The sequence below is a fragment of the Pongo abelii genome, chromosome 14 (genome assembly GCF_028885655.2).
Source record: "Pongo abelii isolate AG06213 chromosome 14, NHGRI_mPonAbe1-v2.0_pri, whole genome shotgun sequence".
NCBI classification, from domain to species: Eukaryota; Metazoa; Chordata; class Mammalia; order Primates; family Hominidae; genus Pongo; species Pongo abelii.
The window spans coordinates 4,283,958-4,311,797 of record NC_071999.2 but is presented as its reverse complement, the minus strand read 5'-3'; positions in this window follow the sequence as shown (position 1 = coordinate 4,311,797).

Here is a 27,840-nt window from a genome sequence, read left to right as displayed (position 1 = left end):
ACATTCCATTCCACATTCCATTCTACATTCCTTTCCACATTCCATTCCATTCCATTCCAATTTCCACCCCATTCCGTTCCATTCCACCTTCCATAGTATTCCATTTCACTTCCCTTTCCATTCTATTCCACATTCCATTCCATTGCTTTCCATCCCATTCCACATTCCACTCCATTACATTCCACATTCCATTCCACATTCCTTTCCATTCCATTCCACATTCTATTCTGTTCCATTCCACTTTCCATTCCACATTCCATTCCATTCCTTTCCATTCCATTCCATGTTCCATTCCACATTCCATTCCATTCCATATTCCATTCCATTTCATTCCACATTCCATTCCACATTCCCTTCAATTTCATTCCACATTCCATTACACATTCCATTCCTTTCCATTCCACATTCCATACCACTTTCCATTCCCCAATCCTTTCCTAATTCCATTTCATTCCACGATCCATTACACTTTCCATTCCGCATTCCATTCCATTCCACTTTCCTTTCCACATTGCATTCCACGTTCTATTCCACATTCTATTCCAGTCGATTTCACGTTTCATTCCACATTCCAGTCCATTCCGTTCCACATTTCATTCCATCTCATTCCACATTCCATTCCACATTCCATTCCATTCCATTTCATGTTGCAATCCAAATTACATTCCACAATCCATTCCACATTCAATTCCATTCCAAGTTCCATTCCACGATCCATTGCACATTCCACTCCATTACACGTTCCATTCCACATTCCATTCCATTCCATTCCACAATACATTCCATTACATGTTCCATTCTACATTCCATTCCACTTTCCATTGCATTACAAGTTCCATTCCACAATCCATTCCACGTTCCATTTCACATTCCAATCCATTCCATTTAACGTTGAATTCAAGATTCCATTCCATTCCATTCCACATTCCATTCTATTTCCTTCCACATTCCATTCCACATTCCATTCCATTTCTTTCCACATTCCATTCCACTTTCCATTGCATTCCATTCCACATTCTATACCACATTCCATTCCACAATCCGTGCCACATTCCATTCCATTCCACGATCCATTCCACTTTCCATTCCGCATTTCATTCCATTCCACGTTCTCTTCCACATTCCATTCTTCATTCCATTCCACATTCCACTCCATGCGATTCAACGTTCCATTCCACATTGCTATCCATTGCATTCCACATTCCTTTCGATCCCCTTCCACATTCCATTCCACCTTCCATTCCATTCCATTCCACTTTCCATTCCAAATTACATTCCACAATGCATTCCACATTCTATTCCATTCCAAGTTACATTCCACAATCCATTCCACATTCCACTCCATTCCACGTTTCTTTCCACTTTGCATTGCACGTTCCATTCCATATTCCAGTCCTTTCCATTCCATTCCACTTTCCATTCCATTCCAACTTCCATTAAACATTCTATTCCATGTTCCATTCCACGTTCCATTTCAAATTCCTATCCATTCCATTCCATGTTGAATTCCACATTCCATTCCACATTCCATTCCGTTGCATTCCACATTCCATTGCATTCCATTCGACATTCCATTCCATTCCATTCCATTCCACATTCCATTCCATTCCTTTGCAGATTCCATTCCTTTCCATTCCACATTATATTCCATTCTGCATTCAATTCCATTCTCCATTCCACTCCACTTTCCTCTGGATTCCATTCAATTCCACTTTCCAATCCAATCCATTCCACATTCCATTCCATTCCACATTTCGTTCCACACACCATTCCACATTTCATTGCATTCCATTCCACATTCCATTCCATTCCAATCCACATTCCATTCCATTCCATTTCACATACCATTCCGTTCCATTGCATTCCCCTCCATTCCACATTTCATTTATTCCATTCTACATTCCATTCCACGTTCCATTCCACGTTCCATTCCACATTGCATTTCATGCCATTCCACATTCCATTCCATTCCGTTCCACATTCCATTCTATTCCATATTCCACTCCATTCCATTCCATTGAATTCCACTTTCCATTACAGATTCCTTTCTGTTCCATTCCACATTTCATTCCCTTCCATTCCATTCCACTTTCCATTCCATTCCATTCTTCATTCCATTCCACATTCCATTCCATTCCACATTCAATTCCATTCCATTCCACATTCGTTTGCATTCCATTCCACATTCCATTACATTCCATCCCACAGTGCATTCTATTCTATTCCAAATTCCATTCCTTTCCATTCCACATTCCGTTCCATTCCATTCCACTTTCCATTCCCTTCCATTTCACATTCAATTCCATTCATACTACAATGCATTCCACATTCCATTCCATTCCATTCCACATTCTATTCCCTTCCTTTCCACATTCCATTCCACTTTTATTCCATTCCATACCACATTCCATTCCATTCTAATCCACATTCCTTTCCACTCCATTTCACATACCATTCCATTCCATTCCATTCCGCATTCCATTCCATTCCATTCCACATTCCATTCCACGTTCCATTCCACGTTCCATTCCACGTTCCATTCCACATTCCATTCCACCTTACTTTCCACGTTTCATTCAAATTTCCATTACACTTTCCATTCCTCAGTCCATTCGACATTCAATTCCACATTGTATTCCATTCCATTCCACATTCCATTCCCTACCATACCACATTCCATTCCCTTCCATACCACATTCCATTCCATTCCACATTCCATTCCACATTCTTTTCCATTCCACATTCCATTCCCTTTCATTCCACTTTCCGTTCCACATTCCATTCCACGTTCCATTATACGTTCCATTCCACGTTCCACTCCACGTTCCATTGCACGTTCCATTAAATGTTCCATTCCATTCCATTCCATTCCACGTTCCATTCCACATTCCATTCCATTCCATTCCACCTTCCATTCCACACTCCATTCCACTCCACGTTCCATTCCACTTTCCATTCCACATTACATTCCACTTTCCAATCCATTACATTCCACGTTCCATTCCACATTACTTTCCATTCCATTCCACATTGCATTCCATTACACTCCACATTCCATTCCAATCCATTCCACATTCAAATCCATTCAACACTCAATTCCACTCCACATTTCTTTCCATTACATTGCAAACCATTACACATCCCATTCTATGCCATTCCACATTGCATTACAATCCATTTCACATTCCATTCCATTCCATTCCACATTTCATCCCATTGCATTCCACATTCCATTCCACATTCCATACCATTCAATTCCACATTCCATTGCATAGCATTCCACATTCCATTCCATTTCATTCTATTCCATTCCAGATTCCATTCCATTCCATTCCATTCCACATTCCATTCCATTCCTTTCCACATTCTTTCCCTTCCATTCCACGTTCTGTTCCACATTTCATTCCATTCTATTGCACGTTCCATTACACATTCCTTTCCACATTCCTTTCTATTCCATTCCATTCCATTCAACATTCCATTCCATTGCAATCCATAACGCATTCCACTTTCCATTCCATTTCATTTCATGTTCCGTACCTTTCCACGTTCCATTCACTTTCCATTCCATGTTTCATTCGACTTTCCATTTCATTCCATTCCACGTTCTATTCCTCATTCCATTCTACGTTCGAATCCATTCCATTCCACATTCCATTCCACATTCCAATCCATTGCTTTCTACATTCCCTTCCATCCCATTCCACATTCCATTCCACGTTCCATTCCACTCCATTTCGCGTACCATTTCATTCGACTTTCCATTCCATTCCATTCCACCTTACATTCCATTCCATCACATGTTCTATTCCATTACATTCCACGATCAAGTATATTCCACTTTTCTTTCCATTCCACCTTCCACTCCATTTGATTCCGAGTGCTATTCCAAGTTCCACTCCACCTTCCATTCCAAGTTCCATTCCACGTTCTATTTCATTCCATTACACGTGCCATTCCTCATTCCAGTCCTCATTCCATTCCCTTCCATTCCACATTCCATTCTCCGTTCCATTGCATGATCCATTCCATTCGATTACACATTCCATTCCATTCCGTTCCACTTTCCATTACTCATTCCATTTCATTTCATTCCACATTCCATTCCACATTCCATTCCATTCCATACCATTCCACATTCCAGTCCATTCCATTCGTTTCCATTCTACGTGCCATTCCATAATCCATTCCCCATTTCATTCCATTCCATTCCACTTTCCATTCCATTCCATTCCATTCCACGTTCCTTTGCACATTCCATTTCACATTCCTTTCCATTCCATTCCACATTCTATTCCATTCCAATAAAATTTCCATTCCATTCCATTAAACATTCCATTCCATTCCATTAATCACTCCGTTGCATTCCACATTCCATGCCATTCCACTTTCCATTCCACATTTCATTCCATTCCATTCCACATTCTATTCCATTCCACAATCCATTCCACGCTCCTTTCCACTTTATTCCATGTTCCATTAAATTCCACTTTGTATTCAAGTCCATTCCACGTTCCATTCCACGTTCCATTCCACTTTCCATTCCACATACCGTTCCATTCCATTCCACTTTATATTCCTCATTCCACTCCACATTCCGTTCCATTCCATTCCACATTCCATTCCGTATTCCTTTACACATTCCATTCCACGTTCCATTGCACATTCCATTCCATTCCGTTAAATAGCATTCCAAATTCCATTCCTTTCCATTCTACATTCTATTCAATTCCAATTCATTGAATTCTACATTCCATTCCACATTCTACTCCATTCCATTCCACATACCATTCCACATTCCATTCCATTCCATTCCACTTTCCATTCCATTCCATTCCACATTCCATTCCATTCCATCTACATTGCATTCCAATCCATTCCACATTGCATTACAGATTCCATTCCACATTCCATACCATTCCATTCCACATTCCATACCATTTCATTCCACATTCCATCGCATTCCATTCCATTCCACATTCCATTCCTTTCCAGTCCACAATGAATTCCATTCCATTCCACTTTCCTTTCCTTTCCGTTCCACATTCTATTCCACATTCCTTTCCATTCCATTCCACACTTCATTCCATTCAATTACATATTCAATTCCATTCAATTCCACTTTCCATTGCATTCCATTCCATTGAAGTCCACATTCCATTCCACATTCTATTAAATTCCATACAAGTCCACATTCCATTCCATTCCATTCCATACCACATTCCGTTGCTTTCCATTCCACATTCCATACCACATTCCATTCCATTGAATTCCACATTCCATTCCTTTACATTCCACATTCTGTTCCACATTCCATTCCACGTTGTATTCCATGTTCCATTGCACGTTACACTCCGCGTTCCATTCCACATTCCATTCCACGTTCCTTTCCATTCCACTCCACTTTCCAATCCTCGTTCCATTTCACTTTCCATTCCTCGTTCCAATCCATTCAATTACACATTCCATTCCACATTACATTCCATGCCGTTACACATTCCTTTACATATTCCATTTAATTCCGTTCCACATTCCATTCCCTTCCATTCCACTTTCCATTCCACTTTCCATTCCACTTTCCATTCCACGTTCCACTCCATGTTCCATTCTACATTCCGTTCCACCTTCCATTCCAGGTTGCATTTCATTACATTCCACATTCTTTTCGCATTTTACTCCACTCCATTCCACGTTCCATTCCACTTTCCATTCCAATTTATTCTATGTTCCATTTCATTCCATTCCACATTCCATTCTACATTCCATTCCGTTCCATTCCATTCTACATTCCAATCCATATACCATTCCATTCCATTCCATATACAATTCCATTCCATTCCACATTCCATTCCATTCCATTCCACATTCGATTCCATTCCATTCAACTTTCCATTACATTCCATTCCACATTTTATTCCGTTCCTTTCCACATTACATTTCATTCCATTCCAGATTACATTGCATTTCATTCCATTCCAAATTCCATTCCATTCCACATTCCATTCCATTCCATTCCATTCCACATTCCTTTCCATTCCATTCCGCATTCCATTCCATTCCATTCCACATTCCACTCCACATTGCGTTCCACATTCCATTCCATTCCATTCCACCTTCCATTAAATTCCATTCCACATTGCATTCAATTCCATTTCACATTCCATTCCATTCCATTCCACCTTGCATTCCATTATATTCCACATTCCATTCAATTCCATTCCATTTCAATCCACATTCCATTCCACATGCCATTCCATTCCTTTCAACATTCCATTCCACATTCCATTCCATTATATTCCACATCCCCTTCCATTCCATTCCATGTTCCATTCCATTCCATTCCATATTTGATTGCATTCCATTTAACTTTCCATTCCACCCTCCATTCCATTCCATTCCACATTCCATTCAATTCCATTACACGTTCCATTCCACGTTCCATTCCACATTCCCTTCCGCTCCATTTGAAATTCCATTCCATTACTTTCCACATTCCAGTGCTTTCCATTCCAAATTCCATTCCTTCCAGTCCACATTCCGTTACTTTCCACATTTTATTCCATTCCATTCCACATTCCATTCCATTCCATTCCAATTCCGTTCCATTCTACATTCCAATCCATTCCATTCCATTCCACAATACTTTCCATTCCAATTCCGTTCCATTCTACATTCCATTCCATTCCATTCCATTCCACAATCCTTTCCTTTCCACAATCCAATCCATTGCATACCATTCCATTCCACATTCCACTCCATTCCATTCCACATTCCATTCTTTTCCATTCCACATCCCTTTCCACTTTCCATTCCGTTCCATTCCTTTCCATTCCACATTCTATTCCTTTGCTTTCCACATACCGTTCCATTCCATTGCGTTCCACATTCCATTCCATTCCAATCCATTACAGCTTCCATTCCATTCCATTCCACATTGCATTCGATATTCCATGCCATTCCATGTTATTCCACGTTCAATTCCACATTTGATTACACATTCCTTCCCACCTTCCTTTCCATTCCATTCCACATTTCATTCCATTGCATTACTCATTCCATTCCACGTTCAATTCCACATTGTATTCCACATTCATTTCCATTCCATTCCACATTCCATTCCTTTCCATTGCAAATTTCGTTCGATTCCATACCATTCCATTCCACATTCCATTACTTTCCATTGCATTCCGTGTTCCATTCCATTCCCTTCCACATTCCACTCAACATTCCTTTCCATTCTACATTGCATTGCACATTCCATTCCATTCCATTCCACATTCCATTCCACACCATTCAGCATTGCATTCCACATTCCTTTCCATTCCATTCCACATTCCATTCCATTCCATCACACATTCCATTGCATTCCATTCCACATTCCTTTCCATTCCACCTGACATTCCATTCAATTCCATTGCATTCCAAATTCCATTCCATTCCATTCCACAATCCTTTCAGGTCGATTGCATTCCATTCCACATTCCATTTCATATTCCTTTCCACAATCCATTCCACATTTCATTCCGGTATACTCCCATTCCATTCCATTCCATTCCGTTCCACATTCCATTCAATTCCATTCCCCATTCCATTCCATTCCATTCCACATTCCATTCCACATTCTATTCCGTCTTTCATTCCATTCTATTCCATCTTCCATTCCATTCCATTCCATTGCATTTCACATTCCATTTCATTCCACTACGTTCAACATTACTTTCAGTTGCATTCCGCATTCCATTCCACTCCATTCCACATTCCCCTCCACATTCCATTCCATTCCATTCCATATTCCATTCCATTCAACATTCTATTCCATTCCATATTCCATTCCATTCCACATTCCATTCCTTTCAATTAAACTTTCCGTTGCATTCCATTCCACATTCCTTTATATTTCCATTTCACATTCAATTCTATTCCATTTATTTCCACATTTACTTCCATTTAATTACACATTCCATTCTATAAGTTTCCATTCCATTCCACATTTCTTTATGCATTCCATTCCATTCCATTCCACATTCCATTCCATTCCTTTCCAGATTCCATTCCAATCCATTCCATTCCATTCCATTCCATTCCACATTCCATTCCATTCCACATTCCATTCCATTCCACATTCCACATTTCAATTCATTCCATTCCACCTTCCATTCCCTTCCATTCCACGTTTAATTACATTCCATTCCATTCCACATTCCATTTCATATTCCATTCCATTCCATTCCATAGCATTCCACAGTCCATTCCACTGCATTCCGCATACCATTCCACATTCCATTCCATTCAATTCCACATTCCATTCCATTGCATTTCACTTTCCATTCCATTATTTGTCACATGCCATTCAATTCCACATTCCATTCCATTCCATTAAAGAATGCATTTCATTCCACATTCCATTCCATTCCATTCCACATTCCATGCCATTCCAATCTACATTCAATTCCATTCCCTTCCACATTCCATTCCATTCTATTCCACATTCCATTCAATTCCATTCTACTTTCCATTTCTTTCCATTCCGTATTCCTTTGCAGATTCCATTCCATTCTGTTGCTCCTTCCATTCCATTCCACTGCACATTCCATTCCACTTTACTTTCCACATTCCATTTCATTCCATTCAGCATTCCATTCCACCTTCCATTCCATTCCATTCCACATTCTATTCCACATTCCATTCCATTCCATTCCACGTTCAATTCCATTCCATTCCATTCTATTCCATTCCATTCCACGTTCCATTCCACATTCCATTCCATTCTATTCTACATTCCTTTCCATTCCATTCCACATGGGATTCCATTCCAATGTACATTCCATTGCATTCCATTCCGCATTGCACTCCACGTAACATTGTATTCGTTTCCAAATTCATTCGATTCCATTCCATTCCACATTTCATTCCATACCATTCCACATTCCATTCCATTCCATTCCACTTTCCATTCCATTCCATTCCACATTCCATTCCATTCCATTGCATTCCTTTCCACATTCCGTTCCGTGTTCCATTCCACTTTCCGTTCCGTGTTCCATTCCACGTTTCATTCCATTCCATTCCACGTTCCATTCCACCATCCATTGCATTCCATTCCATGTTCCATACACATTCCATTCCTTTTGATTCTACGTTCCATTCCACTTTCCATTCCATTCCCATCCATTCCACGTTTCATTCAAATCCATTCCACTTTCCATTCCAGTCGACATTCCATTCCATTCCACATTACACTGCAATCCGTTCCATTCCACATTCCATTCCATTCCATTCCCCATGACATTCCATTCCATTCTACGTTCTTACCCATTCCATTCCACCTTGCATTCCATTCCATTCCCTGTTCCATACATTCTATTCCTCCTTCCATCCCATTTCATTCTACTTTCCAATCCTTTCCATTCCACATTCCATTCCACTGCACATTCCTTTCCATTCCACATCCAATTCCATTCCATTCTATTCCAGTCCACATTCCAATCCATTCCATGTTCCATTCCATTCACTTCCTTTCCACATTCCACTCAAATCCATTCCAAGTTCCATTCCATTCACTTCCATTCAACATTCCCTCAATTCCATTCCACATTCCGTTCCATTCCATTAAAAGTTCCATTCAATTCAATTCCATTCCACTTTCCATTCTTTTCCATTTCACATACCATTCCAGATTCCGTTTCATTCCATTCCTTTCCATTGCACATTCCATTGCGCATTCCATTCCACGTTCCATTAGTCATTCCATTCCATGTTCCATTTGGCCTTTCATTCCATGTAACATTCCAAGTTCCATTCCAGGTTCCAATCCACGTTCCATTCCACATTCGATTCCGTTTCAGTCCATTCCATTCCACATTTCATTCCACATTCCATTCCATTTCATTACACATTACATTCAAACTTCCATTCCACTGTCCATTCGTTATTGCATTCCATTCCATTCCACATTCAATTCCACATTCCATTCCATTCGATATTCCATTCCAAGCCATTCCAAATTCCATCACATTCCATTCCACATTCTATTCCATTCCACATTACATTCCAATCCGTTCCATTCCAAACTCCATTCCATTCCATTCCACGATCCATTCCACTCTCCATTCCATTCCATTCCACATTCCATTCCATCTCATTTCACATTCCATTCCACATAACATTCCGTTGCATTCCACATAGCATTCCACATTCCATTCCACAATCCATTCAACATTCCATTCCATTCCACGTTCCATTACACATTCCATTCCACATTCCATTCCATTCCACGTTCCATTCCACGTTCCTTTCCACCTCCCATTCCACATTCCATTCCATCACATTCCGCATTGCATTGCACATTCCATTGCATTCCATTCCAATTTACATTCCATTTCTTTCCACATTCCATTCAACATTCCATTACATTCCATTTCACACTCCATTCCACATTCCATTCCACATTCCACTGCATTCCATTCCATTCCACAGTACATTCCACATTCCTTTGCACTGCATTCCACAATGCATTCCAATTTCCAATCCACGTTCCATTCCACGTTCCATTTAACGTTCCTTTCCATTCCGTTCCACATTGCATTGCATTATATTAAACATTCCATTCCATTGCATTCCACATTCCATTCCACATTCCTTTCCGTTCCATTCCACGTTCGATTCCACATTCCCTTCCATTACATTCCACGTTCCATTCCATTCCATTACAAGTTCCATTCGATGTTCCATGCCACGTTCCATTCCACCTTGCTTTCCATGTTCCACATTCCATTCCACATTCCATTCCATTCGACGTTCCATTCCACATTCCATTCCACATTCCATTCCACGTTCCATTCCAATTTCCATTCCAAATTCAATTCCATTACATTCCACATTCCATTCCGTTCCTTTCCACATTGCATTCCATTGCATTCCACATTCCATTCCACATTCCTTTCCATTCCATTCCACATTTCATTACGCATTACTTTCCATTGAATTCCACATTCCATTCCACATTCCATTCCACAATCCATTCCACTTTCCATTCCACATTCCATGCCACAATCCATTCCACATTCCATTCCATATTCCATTCCAAAATCCATTCCACATTCCATTCCACATTCCTTTCCATTCCCCATTCCATTCCACATAACTTTCCATTCCACATTCCATTCCACATTCCATTCCATTCCATTCCACCTTCGATACCACATTCCATTCCATTCCATTCCACATTCCTTTACACACTTCTTTCCGTTGCATTCCACATTCCGTTCCATTCCATTCCATATTCCATTCTATATTCCATTCCATTCCATTCTACTTTCCTTTCCATTACATTCCATTTCATTAGACATTTCATTCCATTCCACTACACCTTCCATTCCACATTCCATTAAAATCCATTCCACATTCTATTCCAAATTCCATTACATTCCATTCCTTTCCACATTCCATTCCCTTCCATTCCAACTTCCGTTCAATTCCACATTCTATTTCACATTGCATTCCATTCCATTCCACTTTCCATTCTACGTTACATTCCATTCCATTCCACATTGCATTCCATTCCATTCCACATTGCATTGAATTCCTTTCCACTTTCCATTCTACATTTCATTCCATTCCATTCCAATCCATTCCATTCCATTCGGCATTGCAACCCATTCCATTCCACAATCCATTCCATTCCAATGCACGTTCCATTCCGTTCCATTCCACAATCCATTCAACATTCCATTCCATTCCACGTTCGATTCAACATTCCATTCCACATTCCATTCGATTTCACATTCCATTCGATTCCACATTCCATTCCACATTGCATTACATTTACTTCCACTTTAAATTCTACATTCCATTCAATTCCCTTCCACATTTCATTTCATTCCATTACACGTATCATTCCATTCCACATTCGATTTCACATTGCATTCCATTCCATTCCAAATTCCATTCCACATTCCATTCCATTCCAGTCCGCATTTCATTCCGTTCCATTCCACTTTCCATTCCTTTTCACTCGGCATTCCATTCCATTTCTGCATTCCATTCAAGGTTGCATTCCACATTCCGTTCCTGGTTCCATTCCACATAACATTCCATTCCATTCCACTTTCTATTCCACATTCCATTCCACATTCCATTCCATTCCATTCCCCGTTCCTTTCCACATTCCATTCCATTCTATTCCACATTCCATTCCAAATAATATTCCACAATCCATTCCACATTGCATTCCATATTACATTCCATTCCACATTCCATTCCACGTCCCATTCAACATTCCAATCCATATTCCATTCCACATTCCATTCCAATTTCCATTCCACATTCTATTCCATTCCATTCCACATTCCATTTCATTCCATTCCACATTCTTTCCATTGCATCCCACATTCCATTCCACATTTCTTTCCGTTCCATTCCACATTCAATTACACATTCCATTCCATTGATTTCCACATGCCATTCCAAATTCCATTCCACAATCCTTTCCACATTACATTCCACATTCCTTTAAATTCTATTCCGCATTCCATTCCACATTCCATTCCATTCCACATTCCATTCCATTCCACATTCCATTCCACATTCCATTCCATTCCTTTCCACCTTCGTTTCCACATTCCTTTTCATTCCATTCCACATTCCATTACATATTCCATTCCCTGCCATTCCACATTCCATTCCACATTCCATACCATTGCATTTCATATTCCATTCCACATTCCATTCCATTCCACATTGCATTCCACATTCCTTTCATTTCCATTCCACATTCCATTCCATTGCACATTCCATTGCATTCCTTTCCCCATTCCATTCCACATTCCATTGCATTCCACATTCCATTCCATTCCATTCCACATTCTTTCCACATTCTATGCCATTCTAGTATACATTTCATTCCACATTCCAATCCATTACTTTTCACATTCATTCCATACCAATCCATTCCATTCCATTCCAATTTCCATTCCACGTTCCATTTCACGTTCCATTCCACATTTCATTCCACTCCACACTCCATTCCATTCAATTCCACATTGCATTCCTTTCCCTTCCATTCCAGATTGCATTCCATTCCATTCAATATTCCATTCCATTCCATATCCCATTCCATTCCACATTCCATTCCTTTCCATTCCGCATTCCATTCCTTTCCATTACACATTCCATTCCGTTCCAAATTCCTTTGCACATTCCACTTCATTCCATTCCACATTCCACATCATTGAATTCCACATTCCATTCCTTTCCATTCTGCATTCCTTTCCTTTGCAATCCACATTCCATTCCTTTCCAAATTCCATTGCACATTCCATTTCATTCCATTCCACATTCCACTTCATTGAATTCGACATTCCATTCCACATTCCATTCCATGCCATTCCATGTTGCACTTCATTCCATTCCTTTCCACATTCCGTTCCATTCCATTCCACCTTCCATTCCATTCCATTCCACATTCCATTCCATACTCCATTCCACATTCCATTCCACATTCCATTCCAAGTTCCATTCCATGTCATTCCACATAGCACTCCATCCATTTCAATTCCACATTCCATTCCATTCCATTCCATGTTCTCTTCCAGATCATTCCACGTAACTTTCCTCATTCGATTCCACATTCCGTTCCGCCTTCCATTCCATTCCATTCCACATTCCTTGCCATCCATTTCATATTCCATTCCACATTCCATTTCATTTCATTCCACATTCCATTCCATATTCCATTCCATTCCATTTCACATTCCAATCCATACCATTCCATTCCACATTCCACTCCGTTACATTCCGCATTCCATTCCACATTCTACTCCACATTCCACTTCATTCCACTCCACATTCCACTTCATTCCACTCCACATTCCATTCCACATTTCATTCCACATTCCATTCCATTCCAATCCACATTCCATTCCAGATTCCATACCACATTCCATTCCACTTTCCCTTCTATTCCATTCCATTGAAAATTCCATTCCACATCCCATTATATTACTTTTCATTCCATTCCACATTCCATTCAATTCCTGTCCACATTCCATTCCATTCCATTCGACATTCCATTCCATTCCATTCCACATTCCATTCCATTCCATTCCACAAACATTCCGTTCCATTCCATTCAATTCCACATTCCATTCAGTTCCATTCCACATTACATTCCATTGCATTCCGCATTCCAGTACACATTACCTTCCATTCCATTCAACATTCTATTTCATTCCACAATCCATTCCATTCCATTTCACATTCCATTCCATTCCACATTCCATTCCATTCCATAGCATTCCACATTCCATTACATTCCATTCCACATTCCATTCCATTTCATTTCACATTCTTTTCCATTCCATTCCTTTCCACATTCCATTCCATTCCATTTAACATTCCATTCCATTCCATTCAAATCCACATTCCGTTCAGTTCCATTCCACATTCCACTCCATTCCATTCTATTGAATTCCATTCCGAATTCCATTCCACATTACATTCCATTGCATTCCGCATTCCATTCCTCATTCCATTCCATTACATTCAACATTCTATTCCATTCCACAATCCATTCCATTCCATTTCACATTCCATTCCATTCCACATTCCTTTCCATTCCTTAGCATTCCACAATCCATGACATTCGATTCCACATTCCATTCCATTTCATTTCACATTCTTTTCCATTCTATTCCATTCCACATTCCACTTCATTCCAATTCACGTTTAATTCCTTTCCATTCCACTTTCCATTCCATTCCATTCCACATTCCATTGCACATTCCTATCCATTCAATTCCACATTCCGCTTTATTCCATTCCACATTCCATTCAATTTGCATTCCATTCCATTCCATTCCACATTCCATTCCATTTCACATTCCATTCCATTCCATTCCACATTCCATTCCACTTCATTCCACATGCCATTCCATTCTTTTCTATTGCATTCCACATTTCATTCCATTCCATTCCATATGCCATTCCATTCCATTCCACATTTCATTCCATTCCATTCCACATGCCATTCCATTCCATTCAATTCCATTCCACATTTCATTCCATTCCATTCCACTTGTGATTCCATTCCATTCCATTCCATTCCGTTGCATTCCACATTCCACTCCATTCCACATTGATTTTATTCCATTCCACATTCCATTCTATTACATTCCACATTCCATTACACATTCTATTCCATTTCATTTGCCATTCCTCTCCACATTCTATTCCATTTCACATCCCGGTACACATCTGATTCCATTCCATTCTATTCCATTCCATTCCATTCCATTCAAATCCACATTCCATTCCATTCCCTTCCACATTCCATTCCATTCCACATTCCATTCCATTCCCTTCCACATTCCATTCCATTCCATTCCATTCCACATTCCATTCTATTCCATTCCATATTCCATTCCATACTCCATTCCATTCCATTCCACATTCCATTCCATTTCATTACATTCCACATTCCATTCCACTTTGCATTCCACTTTCCTTTCCATTCCACTCCACCTTCGATTCCACCTTAAATTCCATTCCATTCCACATTCCATTCCATTCCATTCCACTCTCCTTTCCATTCCACATTCCATTCCATTCCATTCCACGTTCCATTGTACTTTCCATTAAACGTCATTCCACACTTCATTCCGTGTTCCATTCCATGACATTCGAAGTTCAATTCCCCATTCCATTCCATTCCATTCCACATTCCATTCTACATTCCATTACATTCCATCCCACACCCCTTTCCACATTCCATTCCACATTCCATTCCACATTGCATTCCACGTTCCATTCCATTCTATTCCACATTGAATTCGACATTCCTTTCCAAGTTCTGTTTCGTTCTATTCCACATTCAATTCCACATTCCATTCCAGTCGATTGCATTCCACGTTCAATTCCATTCGTTTCCGAGTTCCAATCCTTTCCCTTCCATTTTCCATTCAAATCCATTCCATTCCATTCCACATTCCATTCCAATTCCTTTCAAGTTTATTACACATTCCATTCCACACTCCATTCCATTCCACATTCCATTCCATGCCATTCCACATTACATTCCACATTCCATTCCATATTCAATTCCATTCAATTCTACATTCCATTCCATTCCATTCCACATTGCATTCCAATCCATTTCACTTTCCCTTCCATTCCACATTCCTTTCCATTAGATTGCATTCCATTCCACATTCCGTTCCATTCCATTCCACATTCCTTTCCTTTCCTTTCCACATTCCATTCCATTTCATTCCACATTCCATTCCACATTCCATTCCTTCCCCTTCCACATTCCACTCCATTCCACTTTCCATTCAAAGTTCCATTCCATTCCATTCCGTATTCATTTCCATTCAATTCCACATACCATTCAATCCCATTGCATTCCATTCCCTTCCACATTCCCTTCCATGTTCCATTCCATTCCATTCCAGATACCATTCCAATCCATACCACATTCCATTCCCTTTCATTCCATTCTATTCCTCCCACATTCCATTCCTCATTCCATTCCATTTAGTTCCACAATCCATTCCATTTCATTCCACATTCCATTCCATTCTATTACACATTCCATTCCACATTCCATTCCATTCCATTCCACATTCCATTCCACATTTTATTCCATTCCATTTCACATTCCTTTCCATTCCATTGCATTCCAGTCCACATTCCATTCCATTTTGCATTCCATTCCATTCCATTCCACATTACATTCCAATCCATTCCAAATTCCATAACATACATTTCCTTTCCATTTTCCATTCTACATTCCATTCCATATTCCATTCAATGCCATTCCACATTCCATTCCACATTATGTTTCATTCCATTCCAGATTCCATTCCATTCCATTCCACTTTTCATTCCATTCCATTCCACATTCCATTCCATTCCACATTCCGTTCCACATTTCATTCTATTTCACATTCCATTCCACATTCCCTTCCACATTACATTCTATTCCATTCCACATTTCATTCTTTTTCACATTCCATTCCACATTCCCTACCACAATACATTGTATTCAATTCCACATTCCATTCCATTCCATTTCACATTCCATTCCATTCCATTCCATTGCATATTCCATTCCTTTCATTCCACATTCCATTCTACATTCCATTCCCTTCCATTCCACTTTCCTTTCCCTTCTAATCCAAATTCCATTACATTCCACATTCCATTCCATTCCACTCTATTTCATTCCACCTTCCATTCCTATCCATTGCAATCCATTCCACGTTCCATTCCAAATTCCATTGCACATCCCATTCCACGTTCCATTGCATTCCATATTTCATTGCATTCCATTTCACTCCACATACCATTCCTTTCCATTCCACATACCATCCCATTCCATTCCGCGTTCCATACCACTTTCCATTCCACATTCCTTTCCCCGTTCAATTGCACTGAAGTCCACGTTACATTCCATTCCATTGCATTCAACGTTCCATTCCATTCCATTCAATTCCACATACCATTCCATTCCATTGCATTCCACTTTCCATTCCATTCCATTCCACATTTCATTCTATTCCATTCCACATTCCATTCCGTTCCACACACCATTCCATTCCAAATTCCATTGCATTTCATTCCACATCCCATTCCATTCCATTCCAGATTCCTTTCCATTCCATTCCACATTCCTTTCCAATCCATTCCACATTGCATTCCACATTCCATTGCATTCCATTCCACATTCCATTCCACATTCCATTCCATTCCATTCCACATTCCATTCCACATTCCATTCAATATTCCATTCCATTCCTTTCCACATTCGATTCCATTCCATTCCACATTCCATTCCATTCCACTCCACAATCCATTCTATTCCATTCCACATTCCTTTCCATGCCATTCCATATTCCATACCACTTTCCATTCCATTCCATTCCACTTTCCATTCCACGCCATTCCACTTTGTTTTTCACTTTCCATTTCATTACATTCCACATTCCACTCCATTCCATTCATTTCCAGGCTATATTCCATTCCTTTGCTTTGCATTCCACTTTACTTTCCATTTCTTTCCACATTCCTTTCCATTCCATTCCACAATCCATTCCATTCCATTCCACCTTCCATTCCATTCCATCACACATTACATTCCACGTTCCATTCCTCTTTCCAATGCAAGATCCATTTCGCTTTCCATTCCACATTCCATTCCTTAGAATTCCAAATTCCTTTCCATTCCATTCCAGATTCCATTCCATTCCTTTCCAAATTCCATTCCATTCCATTCCATTCCCTTCCAAGTTACATTCCGCCTTTGATTGCATTCCATTCCACGTTCCATTACATTCCACATTCCATGCAACATTCCATTCCAATCCTGTCCACATTACACATTCCATTTCACGTTCCATTCCACTTTCCATTCCACGGTCCATTACACGCCCCATTCCATGTTCCATTCCATTCCAAGCCACGTTCCATTCCACTCCCTATTGCATTCCATTCCAAATTCCATTCCTTTCCATTACACTTTCCATTCCACCTTCCAATCTATTCCGTTCCACATTCCATTACATTACATCCCACATTCTATTCCACATTCCATTCCTTTCCATTCTACATTCCATTCCATTCCATTACACATTCCAATACACATTCCATTACATTCTATTCCATATTCCCTTACATGTCATTCCACATTCCATTCCATCACACTCCATTACATTCCACATTGCATTCCACATTCAATACTACTCCATTCCATTCCACATTACATTCCGTTCCAATCCATCTTCCATGCCATTCTATTGCACATTCCATTCCTTTCCATTAAACATTCCATTACATTGCATTCAATTCCACATGCCATTCCACATTCCAATGCATTCCATTTCAAATTCCATTCCTTTGCATTCCATTCCTTTGCAAATTCCATTCCACATTCCTTTTCTTTCCATTCCACATTCCATTCCATTCCACATTCCATTCCACTCCACTTTCCATTCCATACCATTCCATTTCATTCCATTCCAATCAACTTTCCACTCCATTCCATTACACGTTCCATTCCTATGCATTCCACATTCCATTCCATTCCATTCCACATTCCATTCCTCATTCCACTTCATTCCGTTCTACATGTCATTCCAAATTCATTCCATTCCATTCCACATTCCATTGCATTCCATTCCACACTCCATTCCACATTCCATTCCACATTCCATTTCATTCCATTCCAGTCCACATTCCATTCCATTCCATTCTGCTTTCAATTCCATTCCATTCCACATTCCATTCCACATTCCATTCCATTCCTCATTCCATTCCATTCCATTGCACATTCCATTTCGCATTCCATTACATTCCATTCCACTGTGCATTTCATTCCACTCCACATTCCATTCCAAATTCCATTTCACTTTCCATTCCATTCCATTCCATTCCAATCCACATTCCATTCCATTCCATTCCAGGTTAAATTCCATTCCACGTTCCATTCCACATTCCATGGCATATTCCATTCCATTCCATTCTATTCCACATTCCATTCCATTCCATTCCAATCCACATTCCATTCCATTCCATTCTAAATTCAATTCCATTCCACATTCCATTCCATTGCATTCCACATTCCATTCCACATTCCATTGCACATTCACTTCCATTCTATTCTATTCCACATTCCATTCCATTCCATTCCACATTCTATTCCATTCCATTCCACATTCCACTCCATTACACTCCACATACCATTCCACATTCCATTCCACGTTCCATTCCACTTTCCATTCAACATTCCATTCCTCATTCTATTCCGTTGCATTCCACATTGCATTCCACATTCCATTCCACATTCCATTCAACAATGCATTCCACTTTCCATTCCATTCCATTTTACATTCCGTTCTCATTCCATTGCATTCATTTCCACATTCCATTCCACATTCCTTTCCATTCCATTCCACTTTTCATATCACATTCCATTCCACGTTCCATTCCATGCTCCATTCCACATTCCATTCCATGTTCCATTTCATTCCATTCCATTCCTTGTTCCATTGCATTCCATTGCACGTTCCAATTCATTCCGTTCCACATTCTATTCCACATTCCATTTCACATTCCATTCCACATTATATTTCACTTTTGAATCCATTCCATTCCATTCCACATTCCATTCCTTTCAATTCCATTCCATTCCACCTTTCATTCCATTGCATTCCACATTCCATTCCTTTCTATTCCATTCCATTCCACATTGCATTCCACTTTCCATTCCTCGTCGCATTCCATGTTCCATTCCACGTCCCATTCCAGGTTGCATTCCTTTCCATTCCACGTCACATTCCATGTTCCTTTCCGTGTCCCATTCCAGGTTGCATTCCTTTCCATTCCACATTCCATTCAATTCCATTCCACATTCCATTCCATTCCATTCCCCGTTCCATTCCTCGATCCATTCCACTTTCCATTCCACATTGCATTCCAAGTTCCATTCCATTCCATTCCACTTTCCTTTCCACGTTCCATTCCATTAAATTCCACGTTCCATTCCATTCCATTCCACATTCCATTTCACTTTCCATTCCATTCAATTCCACGTTCCATTCCACTCCATTTCACATTCCATTCCACGTTCCAATCCATTTTATTCCACTTTCCATTCCACGTTCCGTTCCACATTCCATTCCTTTCCATTCCACATTCCTTTCCATTCCATTTCACATTCCATTCCATTCGATTCAACATTCCATTCCACTCTCCATTCCACGTTGAATTCCCTGTTCCATTCCACGTCCCATTTCTAGTTCCATGCCTTTCCATTCCACATTCCATTCCATTCCATTCCATATTCCATTCCATTCCATTCCTCATTCCATTCCACATTACATTCCATTCCTTTCCACGTTCCACTCAACATTCCAATCCATTCAATTTCACGTTCCATTCCATATTCCATTCCATATTTCACATTCCCTTCCAGTTGCATTCCACATTCCATTCGATTCCATTCCACGTTCCATTCCACGTTCCATTCCACATTCCATTCCATTCCATTCCATTCCATGCCACATTCCCTTCCAGGTTACATTCCACATTACATTCCACGTTCCATTCCACATTCCTTTCCATGTTCCCTTCCACGTTCTATTCCAAATTCCTTTCCAATTCATTCAACGTTCCATTCCACGTTACATTTCTTTCCATTCCACTTTCCATTCCACATTCCATTGCACATCCCATTCCACTTTCCATTCCGTATTCCATTCCATGTTCCATTCCACGCTCCATTCCACATTCCAATACACATTCCATTCCATTACATTCCACTTTGCCTTCCACATTACATTCTACATTCCTTTCCACGTTCCATTCCACGTTCCATTCCACGTTCCATTCCACATTCTGTTCCATTCCAATCCACTTTCCATTCCACATTCCATTCCACCTTCCATTCCACATTCCATTCCACATTCCACTGCAAATTCCATTCTACATTCCTTTCCACATTCCATTGCACATTGCATTCCACATTCCATTCCACATTCCATTTCTTTCCATGTCACATTCGTTTCCACTCCATTCCACATTCCGTTCCATAATCAATTCCATTCCATTCCACATTCCATTGGACATTCCATTCCATTCCATTCCGTATTCCTTTCCATTGCATTCCTATTTCAATTCTAATCCATTCCATGTTCCATTCCATGACATTCCCATTTCCATTCCATTCCGTTCCATTCCACATTCTATTGCATTCCACATTCCATTCCATTTTTATTCCATTTCACATTCCACTCTATTCCATTCCATTCCTTTCCACATTCCATTCCATTTCATTCCATTCCATTTCATTCCATTCCACATTCTATTCCATTCCACATTCCATTCCACTGTATTCTATTCCATTCCATTCCACATTCCATTCCATGCCATTCCATTCCACATTGCATTCCATTCCACATTCCATTCCATTCCATTCCACATTCCATTCCATTCATTTATTGCATTCCATTCCATTCCATTCCACATACCATTATATTCGACATTCCATTTCACGTTCCATTCAACGTTCCATTCCGCGTTCCATTCCATTCCATTCCACATTCCATTCCACTTTCCATTCCGTTACATTCCACGTAATATTCGACATTCCATTGCCCATGCCATTCCACGTTCCATGACACATTCCATTTCACCTTTCATTCCACTTTCCATTCCAAGGTCCATTCCATTCCATTCCACGTTGCATTCCACATTCCATTCCACTTTCCATTCCACAATCCATTCCATTCCATTCTGCTCTATTCCACATTCTATTCCACATTCCATTCCTCATTCAATTTCATTCCATTCCTCCTTCGATTCCATTCCATTCCACATTCCATTCCACATTTCATTCCATGTTGCATTCCACATTCCATTCCACGTTCCATTCCAATTTCCATTCAAATTTCCGTTCCACATTGCACTCGATTCCATTCCACGTTCCGTTGCACATTGCTTTCCATTCCATTAAACTTTCTATTCCACATTCCATTCCACATTCCATTCCATTGCATATAACATTCCATTCCGTTCCATTGCATATTTCTTTCCACATTCCATTCCACATTCCATTCCACATTATGTTCCATATTCCCTTCCACATTCCATTTGATTCCATTCCCCATTCCTTTCTATTCCATTCCACATTCCATTCCATTCTTTCCACATTCCATTCCACATTCCTTTGCACGTTCCATTCCATTCCATTGCACGTTCCATTCCATGTTGCATTGCACTTCCTGTTGCATTGCACTTCCTATTGCATTCCATTTCACGTTGAATTCCACTTTGAATTCCATTCCATTTCACATTCCATTCCACATTCCATTCCATTCCGTCGCAGATTCTATTTTACATTCATTCTACATTCCATTCCACATTCCATTCCACACTCCATTCCACATTCCATTTCACATTTCATTCCACAATCCATTCCACATTCTTTTCCACATTCCATTACATTCCATTCCACATTCCATTCCATTCCATTCCCCATTACATTCCAATCAATTCCACTTTCCATTCTATGTTCCATTCCAAGGTCCCATCAATTCCACTCCACTTTCCATTCCACATTACATTCCATTGCATTCCACTTCCCTTTCCACTTTCCATTCCACCTCCCATTCCATTCCATTCTACATTCCATTCCATTCCATTCCACATTCCATTACACGTTCCATTCCATTCCATTCCAAGTTGCATTGCACGTTCCATTCCAATTTCCAAACCACATTCCATTTAACATTCTATTCCAATCCATTTCACATTCCATTCCACATTCAACTCCATTACCTTCCACATTCCATTCCACATTCCATGCCACAGTCCATTCCACATTCCATCCCGCATTCCATTCCACGTTCCATTCCATTCCATTCTACGTTCAATTACACACTCAGTTGCATTACATTTGACATTGCTTTGCACATTCCATTCCTCATTCCATTTCACATTGCATTCCAGTGCATTACACATTCCATTCCACACTGCAATCCACATTCCATTCCACATAAAATTCCACATTCCATTCCGTTTCATTCCACATTCCATTCCAGATTGTATTCTACATTCCATTCCACATTACATTCCGTTCCATTCCACATTCTTTTTCACATTCCTTTCCGCAATCCATCCCACATTCCATTCCACATTCCATTCTGTACCATTCCACATACCTTTAAACTTTCTTTTCCACAGTCCATTCCACATTCCATTCCATTCCTTTCCACATTCCATTCCACATTCCATTCCACATTCCATTCCATTCGATTTCACATTTCATTCCATTCCATTCCGCATTCCTTTCCACATTCCTTTTCACATTCTGTTCCACATTCCATTCCACATTCCATTCCGTATTCCATTCCAATCCTTTCCGCATTCCGTTCCTCATTCCGTTCGACATTCCATTCCGTATTCCATTCCATTCCTTTCCACATTCCATTCCTTTACATTCCGCATTACATTTCACATTCCATTCCGTTCCATTCCACAGTCATTCCACATTCCATTCCACATTGCATTCTACATTCCATTCCACATTCCTTTCCACATTCCATAATATTCCATTCCACATTCCATTCCATTCAATTCCACGTTCCACTTCACATTACATTCCACATTCCATTCCAGATTGCATTCCATTCCATTCCACATTCTATTCCACATTCCATTTAACGTTTAATTCCTTTCCATTCCACGTTCCATTCCACTTTCCATTCCCCTTCCCATTCCATTTCAGTACACGTTCAATTTCACAGCCATTTTCATTCCATTTCAAGTTACATGCAACATTCCCTTCCACATTACCTTCCACATTCCATTCCGTCAGTTCCACATTCCGTTCCATTCCATTACACATTCCTTTGAACTTTCTATTAAACATTCCATTTCATAAAATTTCTCATTCCATTCCACATTCCATTCCACATTCCATTCCATTCCATTCCACATTCCATTGCACGTTCCATTCCACGTTCCATTCCACATTTCATTCCATTCCATTCCAGGTTCCATTCCACGTTCCATTCCATTCCATTCCACATTCCGTTCCATTTTCCATTCCATTCCATTCCACATTGCCTTTCACTTTCCATTCCACATTCCATTCCACATTCCTTTCCATTCCATTCCTCATTTCATTCCAGGTTCCATTGCCTGTTCCATTCCATTCCTATCCACGTTCTGTTCCACGTTCCATTACACATTCCATTCCACATTCCATTCCTTTCCATTCCATTCCATTCCATTGCACATTCCCTTCCACATTCCTATCCACATTACATTCCACTTTCCATTCCGTTTCGTTGCACCTTCCTTTCTACGTTCCATTCCAAATTCAATTTCACGTTCCATTCCATTCCATTCCACGTTCCATTCCACTCCATTCGACATTAGTTTCCACTATCCATTCCACATTATATTCCACATTCCATTTGACATATGATTGAATTCCGCTCCACATTCCATTCCACATTCCTTTGCACATTCCATTCCATTCCATTGCACATTCCATTCCACATTCCATTCCATTGCATTCCACATTCCCTTCCATTCCATTCCACATTCCATTCCACGTTCCATTCCACTTTTCATTTTTACGATTCCACATTCCATTCCACGTTTCAATTCACATTCCATTCCACATCCCATTTCACTTTCCATTCCATTCAATTCCATTCAACATTCCATTCTACATTCCATTACTCATTCCATTTCATTCCATTCCACATTCCATTCCACGTTCCATTCCACGTTCAATTTTTACTATTCCACATTCCATTCCACATTTCAATTCACATTCCATTCCCCATCACATTTCACATTCCATTCCATTCAATTCCATTCAACATTCCATTCTACATTCCATTACTCATTCCATTGCATTCCATTCCACATTCAATTCCACGTTCCATTCCACGTTCCATTTCACACCGTTTTACATTCCATTCCACTCCATTCCACATTCCATTCCACGTTCCATTCCTTTCCATTCCATATTCCATTCCACAATATATTCCAATCCATTCCACATTGCATTCCACTTTCCATTCCACCTTCCATCCCATTCTGTTCCACTTTCTTTTCCATTGCAATCCACTTTCCTTTCCACATTCCAATCCATTCTATTCTTCATTCTATTCCACATTGCATTCCACATTCCATTCCATTCCGTTGCACATTACATTCCACATTCCATTCCATTCCATTACACATTCCATTACACATTCCATTCCACATTCCATTCCATATTCCATTCCATTCCATTCCAGGTTCCATTCCACGTTCCATACTGCATTCCCTTCCACATTCCTTTCCACGTTCCGTTTCATTGCATTCCACTTTCCGTTCCAAGTTCCACTCCACGTTCCACTCCACATTCCATTCCACATTACATTCCACATTCCATTCCTTTCCATTCTATTCCTTTGCAGTCCATTCCACATTCCTTTCCATTCCTTTGCATTCTACATTCCACTGCATTCCATTGCACATTCCACTCCATTCCATTCCATTCCACATTCCATACCATTCCATTGCATTCCACGTTCCAATAGTTTCCATTACACATTCCATTCCTTTCCCTTCCACGTTCCATTCCATTCCATTCCACATTCCATTCCACCTTCCATTCCACTTTCCATTCACGTTCCATTCCTCGTTCCATTCCACGTTCCACTCCACATTTCATTCCTTTCCATTCCACATTCCATTCCATTGCAATCCACAATCCGTTCCACATTCCTTTGCAATCCATTCCACATTCCATTCCACATTCCATTCCATTCCATTCCAAATTCAATTCCCCATTCCATTCCATTCCAGATTCCATTCCACATTCGTTTCTATTCCAATACACATTCCATTCCACATTCCATTATATTCAATTCCACCTTCCATTCGACATTCCATTCCATTCCATTCCATTCCATTCCACATTCCATTCCATTCCATTCCATGTTCCATTCTGTTCCATTCCACATTTCATTCCACCTTGCATTTCGCATTCCATTAGTCATTCCATTACACATTCCTTACCATTCCATTCCACTTTCCATTCCATTCCATTCCACATTCCTTTCAATTCCTTTACACATTCCAATCAGTTCCACTTTCTGGTCGACATTCCATTCAATGTTCCATTCCTTTCCATTCCACTTTCCTTTCCACTTTCCACTCCATGTTCCATTCCATTCCACGTTCTGCTCCAGATTCCATTCCATCCATTTCATGTTCCATTCCACAGTTTCATTACAAATTCCATTCCACTTTCCATTCCGTTCCATTCCACATTCGATTCCTCTCTCCACTCCACATTCCATTCCGCATTCCATTGTTTTCCATTCCACATTCCATTCCACATTCGATTCCACATTGCATTCCAAATTGCATCCCATTACATTCCACATTCCATTCCATTCCACTCCACATTCTATTCCACGTTGCATTCCACGTTCCATTCCACGTTCTGTTCCACATTCCATTCCATTCCATTACACGATCCATTCCGCATTCTATTCCATTCCTTTCCAGTTTCCATTCCACATTACATTCCAGATTGCTTCCCTTCCATTCCACATTCCATCCAGCATTCCATTCCGGATTCCTTTCAATTCCATTCCACATTCCATTAATGATTCCATTCAACATTCCATTCCACATTCCATTCTATTCCATTCCACATTCCATTCCACGTTCCATTCTATTCCATTCCACGTTCCATTCCACGTTCCATTCCATTCCATTCCACGTTACATTCCACATTCCATTGTATATTCCATTCCAACTTCCATTCCACATTCCATTTCATGTTACATTCCATGATACATTCCACATTCCCTTCCAATCAAGTTCCATTCCACATTGCATGCCATTCCATTCCACATTCCATTCGATATTGCATTCCATTCTCAATGCATTCCATTCCATTCCTCCTTCCATTCCAAAGTCCATTCCACATTCCATTACATTTGATTCTATTCCATTGCAAGGCACACCATATTCCATTCAATTGCATTCCATTCCATATTCCATTCCATTCCATTCCACATTCCATCCTACTCCATTCCACTTTCCATTCCATTCCATTGCACTTTCCATTCCATTCCATTCCATTCCATTGAAAATTATATAACTTTCCATGGCATTCCACATTCCCTTCCTATCCATTACACTTTCCATTCCTTTCCATTCCAAGTTCCATTCCATTCCGTTCCACATTGCATTCCATTGCATTCCACATTCCATTGCATTCCATTCCACATTCCATTCCACATCCCATTCCACGTTCCATTCCACGAT